At 43.5% G+C, this 10,025-nt stretch overlaps 1 protein-coding gene across 4 annotated transcripts in view; it reads right to left on the reverse strand.

Annotated features, from left to right (window-relative positions):
* Positions 1-9,297, reverse strand: part of KANK1 (KN motif and ankyrin repeat domains 1) — a 115,057-nt gene extending 105,760 nt beyond the window's left edge. For 2 of the 4 annotated variants that reach the window (XM_054185625.1, XM_054185622.1), the window contains exons 1-2: positions 9,101-9,297; positions 7,434-7,539 (exon numbers count right to left, since the gene is read on the reverse strand). The gene's annotated coding sequence lies outside the window, so the exon portion shown is untranslated. Of the gene's footprint in view, positions 1-7,433; positions 7,540-7,959; positions 8,066-9,100 lie in introns of all 4 variants that reach the window. The other 2 variants (XM_054185624.1, XM_054185626.1) reach the window with 2 other exon arrangements.
* Between the last annotated feature and the right edge of the window lie 728 nt (positions 9,298-10,025).

Genomic DNA, 10,025 nt, shown 5'->3' on the forward strand with positions numbered 1-10,025 from the left:
TACACCAATCAGTGCACAGTAACTGCAACACCAAAGGCCAAGACTAGGACATGGCTTGAGCTCCAAGATGAACTAGTGACAACTTTGTCGGAGTTGCTCCTCTTTGTCAGAGGACTGAACAAAAGTCAGAAATCCTTTGGGAACCAAGATTTACCACATACCCTACTGTTTTCCACACCAGATGGAAAGAATGCTTCAGTTTTGCTTTGTACCCCAAACACATCACAGCATACATGCATACACAATCATCTGACTCCTACACATCCAAAACCAACCAAAACAAAAAACATTACACTGCACAGCCTTTTTTCCCTTAAGGAGAGAACAAACCACACCTAACAGGTATTAGGAAGAACACTAAACACTAGAAAACATTTTGATACAATGGGGATTTAAAAAAATATATATGTAAAACCATAAGCAAAATTTGAATCTGTACAAAATGGATTTATGTATCTCATATCAAAAAGTAATTGTTCTCCTAAACTGCCTCACAAATGGCAATCTAAATTAATTCCCAGGCAGAAAACAGACTCAGTGATTAGCATAACTCAGTGCTAAGTAGAAGCAAAGAAAAGCAGAAATGAAAACAAACATGGTAAAACAGTTAAGCAGTGATACTGGATATACAAAGGGAACACATTTGCTGATAAAGTTGTCATTTCTACAGAAAGCTTTAACCTTGATAACATTTTACATTTAAACAAAGCTTGCTATGCAACAGATACTTCTTAAATTCCCAAAGACATAGTTTCACCAATTTTTCACAGAAAGTCTACGTACTTCACAGCATACCTTTGCTTGACAAGTTCTCCACAGGCAGGTAGGACACGTATTCCATCTTCTCTCCTTTTCCATTTTAATATCGTTCAACACCTCCTCCCACATACACCTCCAACACACACACCTCCCTCCAGCAGACAGCAGCCAGATTCACTTATCTAAAGAGGAATTTATGCTGGTCTGAAAAAACACCAGCCCCCTCATCCACGAGGACATGCCTGGATAACTTATTGAGATATGACTCAGATGTTGTGTCAAACACTTCAAAGTCAGTTAAAGATGCCCTGCATAGCACCAGAAGGGTACTTACGTTCTTGCTGGGAAGAAGACATTATTTTAAAAGAAATTTGAAGGTAACATTTCCAGCGGTAAACACTATTTCCTGGTGAATACATGATAAATTCTTGCACAGAAAGCCTTTAAGTAGTCAAAAGCAATATTCAATCTGGGTAGACTTCACTGCCATAAGTTCTCATAATTGCTAAAGGAAATAGCTAAGGCTATGTCTGCATGGCACAAAGCACCATGCTAATTAACCCTGCAGAGACACTAATTAATCTGGGCAGGGCGCCACAGTAACAAGACTACTCTGCTGCCTTGGGAATCTCCCCATGCCCATGTATCGTGCCATTTGGTCACCACCACCACCCACCCACCCCTCAAGCATTCCCTTTCACATGAAAGAAGTGTCGTACACCCAAGACAAACCCCCCCATGGAGGCGTGGTTCCTCTCAGAAGCTGTCATACAGCCCTTTTTTATTCAAGCCTGTGACCTACAGCAGACAATACCGAGCTGTCGCACTAATTCTTAACAAACAGAAAAATAATCAAATGTTATTACAGAGGATCCTTGGCTGCCAGGAGGAAGAATGTGAGAGGGTGTTTCTATGGAAAGTCTCCTTTGCCACAGCAGAGAAGGTCTAGGACAGCACTTAGAGGAGCTATGTGTAATGATAATGGTGATTGCCTGCCAATCACCTGCAGCAGTTCACCCCACGATGTCTTAATTTCTACGCTGGCCCCAAAACAGAGCAATGTAGTCCTAGTGTAAATGTCTGCGAGTTAGTAGGGTCTAAATAGCAGATCATGATGTGGTTGTTAGCACAATTAAAAAAAAAGTTCAATTGTTGCCAAAGCAACTCTCCTTTCAAAATTCTGGTGATAAAACAAGTCTTGGGCTAAAGCCAGAACACCTTATCTGCTGTACCTGATGCCACCTCTTGGTACAGAGACCAGGTCTTCACGTACTGCAAATGGACTTTGAGCTTCTTGTGGCTTGTTAAAACACAAGCCGTAAGGAATAATGTACTCAGCAGTAGCTTGAAGTGCCTGTGCAAATAGGAACTAATTTCTGAACAGCAAGAAAACAAGAGGGAAGGGGAACATCTGACATACAACACAACCTGCAGCAGAACATAGCCTTGGAGGCTGCCCAGCAACACAGCATGGAAAGACACGGAAGGGTCATTCACTGTGGCACAAACAAGCCGAAGTCAGGGAAAAGCATTTTACTGCCAAGCAGAACGGACAACTTCAGAGTCTGAACAGCCTCTGTCCAGTCCCCTCTTCCTCCTCCTCACCAATCCACATGTAAAAATGAGGCATTTCCAAGAGAAACCTGTTCATAGGGCCCCTCTCAAGAAACACAGACCTTCTGCAAAGCACAGCCCTATGAATTTATGCATGAGTTACTTTAGCAAGGGGACTCACATTGCTGGTAAGTGGAATACACCAGCTCAGCTAGAACCTGGCGGGCAAGGCTGGCTTCTCACGTTTCAGTCCCTTTGCACAGGCAGAGGAAGGGCAGCTTCACCTTGGTCCAAGGTTTGCACTACAGCGGTCAGAAACCGGTGACTGGTTTCAACAAGTAGGCTGTTTCTTGTGGCAAAAGCACAGGGACAACTGTTAGTCTAGCATAAAAGTGCACTGCATTGAGACAGGGGGAAACCACATCACATAAGCATCATCAAAAACCTCCTTGAGCCTTTCGTGCTCTCAGAGTGAAGAAGTACTCAAGTAAGTCATCACGGATGAATACAAATCCTACACCGCCAAAAAAGCATAACCATTGATTTACACAAAATTAATTTGCATTGGATAAGTAGACGTTAAAAGAGGTAATTCTCACACTTAGACCCAAAATATGTCAGTTCATGAAAAATGGAAAGGTGTCATAACAGACATTTGCTAACCAATCCCTTCTAAAAACACTAAGACTTTCTTACAGACACCTGGTACACATTTAAGTTTGAGACTGAATAATAAAAAGCTGTCCGCTTCAAAAGTTTTTTTGGTTTTGTTTTCTTTTTACGCAAAGGCTGAGTGTGAGTTGTACACCGTAAAAGTGACAATTTAGGGTAACATTTCAGTCTCCTGCCAACAAAAGCTGGTCAAGATTGTGACAAAACGGTAAACACCAGCAAGCCATACAAACAGATGTGCTGAATCTTAACAACTTTAGCTGTCAAGTCAGGTGAGACTGACTCATGCACTGTACCTGCAGAGGCCAGACACATGTCCTGCTCCCTCCTCCAGTACCTTCCCTGTACAAACTGTGAAGTTCACCATAGGCTTTCTGAAGCTAACTTTGCTTGGTAGGACAAACACTGCTGTGACACAGCCACCACCACAATGGAGATCTTCAGGTGACAGACAACAATCTGAGCTTTAACCAGAAATGGGCAAATAAAAATCATAGAATCATTTAGGTTGGAAAAGACCCTTGGGATCATCAAGTCCAACCATCAACCCCACGCTACAAAGTTCTCCCCTACACCATATCCCTTAACACCACATCTAAACGAGTCTTAAACACACCCAGGGATGGTGACTCCACCACCTCCCTGGGCAGCCTATTCCAGTGTCTGACCACTCTTTCTGTGAAGAATTTTTTCCTAATGTCCAGCCTAAACCTCCCCTGCTGCAGCTTGAACCCAGTCCCTCTTGTTAATCGCTAATTACCTGTGAGAAGAGACCGGCACCAACCTCTCTACAATGGCCTTTCCAGTAGTTGTAGAGGGTGACGAGGTCTCCCCTTGGCCTCTTCTTCCTCAAACTAAACAGTCCCAGCTCCTTCAATCGCTCCTCATAAGATTTATTCTCCAGGCCCTTCACCAGCTTCGTTGCCCTCCTCTGCACTCGCTCCAGCACCTCGATCTCTCTCTCATATTGAGGTGCCCAGGACTGGACACAATACTCAAGGTGTGGCCTCACCAGTGCTGAGTACAGGGGGACGATCACCTCCCTCCTTGTGCTGGTCACACTATTTCTGATACAAGCCAGGATGCCATTGGCCCTCTTGGCCACCTGGGCACACTGCTGGCTCATGTTCAGCCGCTTGTCAATTAGAACCCCCAGGTCCTTTTCTGCCAGGCAGCTCTCAGCACAAATACCCACTCTTAACAACTGAAGCTGCTGCCATAGGTGGAGCTTCACTGACAGTGCTAGAGCCCACCCAGTGCTTTCTTTTATCCCATCTGCAGGGAAATCACTGCTCGTGGACTTCATCCCCCATACATAGGGACTCATGTCCAGAGAGTAGGAGGAGGTAAAGTCATTAGCACACACAAGTTTTGTTTGTGGACAGTTTTTTTTCCTTCCTTTTTCACATGTTCCCTTTTGCAGGCAGATCTAATTCCTTATGCTCTGTCTACAAGACTAAGCTACCAACACTCAGCCCTGATTTAAAAACATAATGTAATTCCTAGGGCCCTAAAGAAGGACGGGCTTTACAAGGCCAGTTTAGTTGAGATATGTGATGTTAGGCAAGCAATGGAGGGAGAAGGGGGTGTCACAACTGAAGCACTGGTGTGAAGTTACCTAAAAGTGGTTCAAGAAAGAAGGAAAACTGGGAATACCCTCAGCTACAGATCACCTTCATTTAACTTTTCTCAATACACCAGTTATATTCTGTTCCCTTATCCAGTTGTATCCTTTGCTTGTTCACATCACCATATCAGAAGCACCTCTGACAAGCAACACCACTCATGATAAAATTGTGCGTTCTTCTTTAAAGAGAGTAGAGATTAGGAAAGGGCATGAAGGTCATTCTTTTGTCTTTCAGTGAAAAGGAACGGGGAAGGTGGAGAACGAAACTGAAAGGGACCATAAAACACAGTCTTGCTTGGCTGGCACCTAGGTCAGATGGCCTCTCACCTGCCTGTGGGACACAGGCACGGGGACACAGGCTGCTCCTGGGGAGAGACACCTCCTTACTCCTCTGGTTCCACCCGAGCTGGGCAAGCAGAAGAAAGGAGGGGAAGGGGCCTGTCAGCTGTTAAAAGGCAGAAGACACTTTACTAAGTAATCTTACCCTTTAAAATGAAGTTAAAGATACAGACCTGACTGCCATTATCTCCATAAAGAGCAGCTCAGAAGCACTAGTAACCTTGACGAACCCCAAAAATTCTTAATTGCTAGATTTCAAGTGACAAAAGCAAACCTCTGTAAAAACTCTGCTCTTTCTTCATGCGATTTCACCACGCTTACAGAAAAAGAAAACATTCCCAAGCTGTCAAGCATCACTATATACCTTCATGAGTGTAACACTGCTATAGCTAACAACAACGAAACAGGCAGTTGATCTGTTCTAGAACCACGCTAAGAGCTTGCACCTTAGGAAATCCATATCCCTCACACATTCATCGCTGTATCTAGGCCTGGATGCCGAAGCTCCCCTTACTTTGGGACATGCCACATCCCAAGACCTCGAGTTGGCAGGAAAAAAGACAAGAGGGCTCACGTCCTCCTCTGGTACCAAGGCAAACTTTGGACCAGGTCACTTGGCTTTTCAGCTCGGGCTTTCTATATGTGTGCTGCCTAGCTGCCTTTGGGATTTTCAAACTGATCCTACTGTCATCTCCCCAGTGATATTCCAAAGTTTATATTCCTAAGGGATGGGACTTTTGGAAGGGCTGTGGTAGACCAACCTCCAAAATAGAGCACTGTTTGAGAATAACCCTCAACGCCCACCACACACTCCTGTAATAGGTCTGAGAAATTTTCAGTACTGAACCAAGATGAGAATAAGCCTCTGTCCCGTTTTCAGCCTAAAGCTTTGAAAATGCAATGAACTGATGAACCCCAAGCTGCACAGTGCTATTGGGTGGTATGCTCCTCGATACAGCAGGCTACAACATGAGGGATCCTCAGAAGTGTAAACATAGTCATGTATCACCGGGGGCCACTGTCATGGCAGTGCTGTTCCCCTTCCCCTTGTGCAAATGGGAAAAAAAAAAGAAAAAGAAAAAAGAAGTGTGATAGCTGTCTCATCAGATGTTCTGAATCAATGACTTGAACAAGAAAAGCTAAACAAGTCATTCTGAATTTACCTCCTGTGAATAAAACTAATTCAGAATAAGCACTGTATGCCCTTACACCTTCAAGAACACGATGTTCTAGACATGGTGATTCACTTTGTATGAGGGGCAGCAGACAAAAACCAAGCATTTCCAGGGACTCAGTGACTGGGAAAATTAAGCAAACAAGCATGCGGCCTTCAACAGAAAGGACAGATTATTCTCCAGAGTCCCATGACTAGCTCTTAGGAGAACAGCTTTCCCCAATTTAATTTCATTTCCCCATTTCATTTCGAGTAGTAACTCGAAGACACCTGTCTGTGTCCCTCAGAAACAAAGCAGGGGAGTAGCTGGTCCTAGCGTAAGCAAGGAAGACTAGCAAGGGGAACGCAAGCATGAGGCATGCGGTGCTGGTTAGGCTGTTCTTCTCTGTTGAAATTTTTATCATGGCCAGCATATTTAGCAGTGGCAGGGATTAGAAACTCCACAAAAGAAGGCACACACAGATGGGAATATTCCTGTCCCTTCAGCCAAAATATAAGTAGGGAGAACTGTCATTACAATAACAGTAGTCTATATATAAATATAGATATCCACAAATGCAGGGAAAAAAATATATATATACACACACAAAATCCTGGATTTTTGGGCTCCAGCTCACAGACATTAAGGTTGTAATCTAACAACTTGATCTCTCAAACTAAATGGGGGGAAAACATACATGTGAACTCTGATTTTCAACATATGTTTCCCTTGAACAACCAAAAGGATAATAGAAAACTGCAAAAATTCCCCTCTGCCCACACCGTCCATAAAACACAAAGGTCACAGAGCAAAGCCTCAGACCTCAGCCGATTCCGCTTGAAAAGTCGCAGGCTCCCCTTTGCAGGCGGGTGAAGGAGAGGATGAGGTAGAAAAGCAGATAGAAAAGCCAGGGCAAGCTTTGCAACACTGCTTTATCACGTCAGCGTGAAGGCCCATCGTGCTAGCAGCGACTCGGGGTCACCGCGGCTAAAAAAAATCACCAACTAAAATCATCGTCCCATCACAGCTTCTGCCCAGCAGGTTTCTGGTTTGCGTGGGGCTGCCCGGGTTGTTGCTGCAGTTTGCAAACAGTTTGTCCATCAGAAAGAGATATCACGGAGAGATTTCACACACACACACACACACTCTCTGAAATAATTCCCCGACATTAAATACCTCCATTCAAAAACAAATCACCACTTCAAGCCACAAGTACTCTCTTATTTAGATATATTTTAAATAGTCCATTAGATTGTAACACAGAAATCGACTCAAACCAGATCAGATTTCCCTATTTCATGAAAGAAAAAAAAAAAGGCTAAACTTACAGGGCTGTTAGTCCACCGTTTCCCTCTAGCACACCGTACATCATTGAACTGCAATGCCTGAAACAGTAACTTGACCTCTCTGGGAAGGTGGGCGGTATTATACAAGCTGAAACATTAGAAACATGCATAATTACGCTGGGTATTTTGCCGCACATTCTTTCATCCGTGAACAAATATGAATGGAAAAGTCACACTGACACTCCAGGCTTAGATTATGTCCAAACCATCAATTAAGAAGATTTTTCCTGAGGCCCTGAGAAAATAAAGTTTTTTAGGGCAGGAGAAATTTCCTTCAGACTTAAGCTGTGCATATGTTACAAAGACACAATGATAGCGCTGCCAGCTGAAAGCCAAAACAACAAGTGGCCTACACCAGGGATCTTCAGCTTTCTTGCCCACTGATGACAACTTAGTCACTTTGTTCTCCTCCAGCCCCATGCACCCATTGATGCAGCACTGCCAAGGACGCCTGCCAAGGCACCAGCTGCATCCCAACACTAATCATCCACCCATTCCTCTTACACACCTGTGCAGTGCCTGCCCGCTCCTCAGCGCAACTATGCACCTTGGTCAGACCAAGGACCTTTATCAGAAGCAGTCCATCCATAGGGCTGGTTGGGATGAAAACACTGCTGGAAGGACAAATGGGGCAGGTGAATAAAGAGAAGGCGCCATGGTTGCTCCCAGCTGCACAGCTCACGTCACAACTACTTATGCTTATGGCAATATCCCCTTCACACCAGGCATACAGAGTGCCCTCTGTATGTAGCCTTCTCCTCCCTTCAAGGAAAGCAGTATTCGTCTCCTGAGGTTTGGGTGGCAGAACCAGAAGACAATGAAATACTGCAAGCCAACATTCACAGCTGGAGCCTACTGAGATACACAACACTTTCAGAACTTTTAAGGCTAGAAGACAACGCAAAGTGTATTTTGTTCTTAACAGGGAAAAAAATGCAGTTCCCAAAGACAGAAGAACTGTGTACACATGTCTAACTACAGTCTTCTCCTGTTACATTAAGTTCTCCTATTCCTGAATCTCAAGAGCTAGCCACGCTCCTGACCAAGCGAGATGCAGCACATCTATAGTTGCTGTGATCCTCGTTGGTCTTCAACTTACCTTGATATCAACATCCACATGCTGCTGTTCTGGGCAACTAACTTGCCCATCCCCTTTCCACAATGAAACACTTCCTGCAATCTTGATTCAGCCCATATAATTCCTGGTGCTCACCGCAAACAGATGTGGAATACACAGTATTTATTTCAGCCAATTCCCCATGCACTAGGGACAATGCATGCACCTGGAACACTGTTCCAGCAAAGAGACATGAATTATTCTAGAGTAATTCTGTTTTTTACTTCAAGCAATCCAGCTCTCCCTCTGTCTCTTCCCCTTCATTATATACTTCCAAAACCTTTGAAGGTTGTAGCAATGCACATAGTGAAGTACCTCTTGATATATGCAAGTCAGATTCTGCAGTTTCCAGGATCTGCATTTCCCCTTTATGCAGAATAACCATGTATGTCAGGGAACATGAACTGTCACAATGACCACACAGAAAGAAAGTAAAAACTTAACGAGCAAAGTTTTTCCATGTGTATCTGAAATCTCAAGACATGAGAATTGGTCAGTGTAAAGTTATTAAGGCAATATAAGCAGAACTTACTGGAGATTTCTTTTGTTAGTTTTAAGCCTGATTTTGCAAGTAGTTGTTTATTCAGAGGTTAAACCCTGCATACTATCTTACAGACTTCTGAAAACTGCAGGCAGCTTTGTTTTGAATTTTCTCTTCCATATAACCTAAAAAAAAAAATCAATTAAAAGATGACAGAGCAACCCCTTTAGGCCTTACTTAAAGTATCCATTCAAAACGTCTGATCTACATGACGAAAATACCTTAAGTCAAACAAAAGTGGTTTGTGGCCAAAAGAAAGGTAAATTGAGGTGCATTTCAGCACAGAAACTGATACAGAGCAAAGATCTGAGTTTGCATCAAATCCTGGTTGGAATAATTTAATTGCCGCTATGTAAGGGCAGGAATTTCTCAGGTCTTTTCCAGTATTTGCTTTTTCAGTAAATACAAGAAGGGAAAAGTCAACATTATAGTTTAAAGATTCCAATTTAGAAGTGGTTTGATTACAACCTTCCCCAAGTCGTTCTCCTGGGAAAGAGCTGCTACAGCACAGAGCTAATTAGGGCTTGTCAGTTAAGCTCCTTCTCCTGCTTTGTTCAGAAAACCTAGACAAATGGCTTATCCACTGACAGACCTGGGGGCCTTTCACAAATATTTTGTATTCCACTGCATGCTTAGGCACATTACATAAACATCTGGAGCACCCGCTAAAAATGTGAACACCTCCCCCTCTGCCCTGCAGTGAGTGTCTTCATGACACTGTTTCATCAGCAGTGACAGAAAGAAAACTATATTGTAGAGGGCTTCAATCCAAAAAAAAAGTTGTAATCTACAGCTTGTCTATACATATGGGAGGATTTGGGGGAGGGAAAGGGAGGAGGGAAAATTCAGGTGCATAGACAAGTTTTCCAATACTCCTTATCTTTCTGAGAGAAAGAAAGTGCCTTGTATCATTAAT

Source organism: Rissa tridactyla, chromosome Z, assembly GCF_028500815.1.
Source record: "Rissa tridactyla isolate bRisTri1 chromosome Z, bRisTri1.patW.cur.20221130, whole genome shotgun sequence".
Lineage (NCBI taxonomy): Eukaryota > Metazoa > Chordata > Aves > Charadriiformes > Laridae > Rissa > Rissa tridactyla.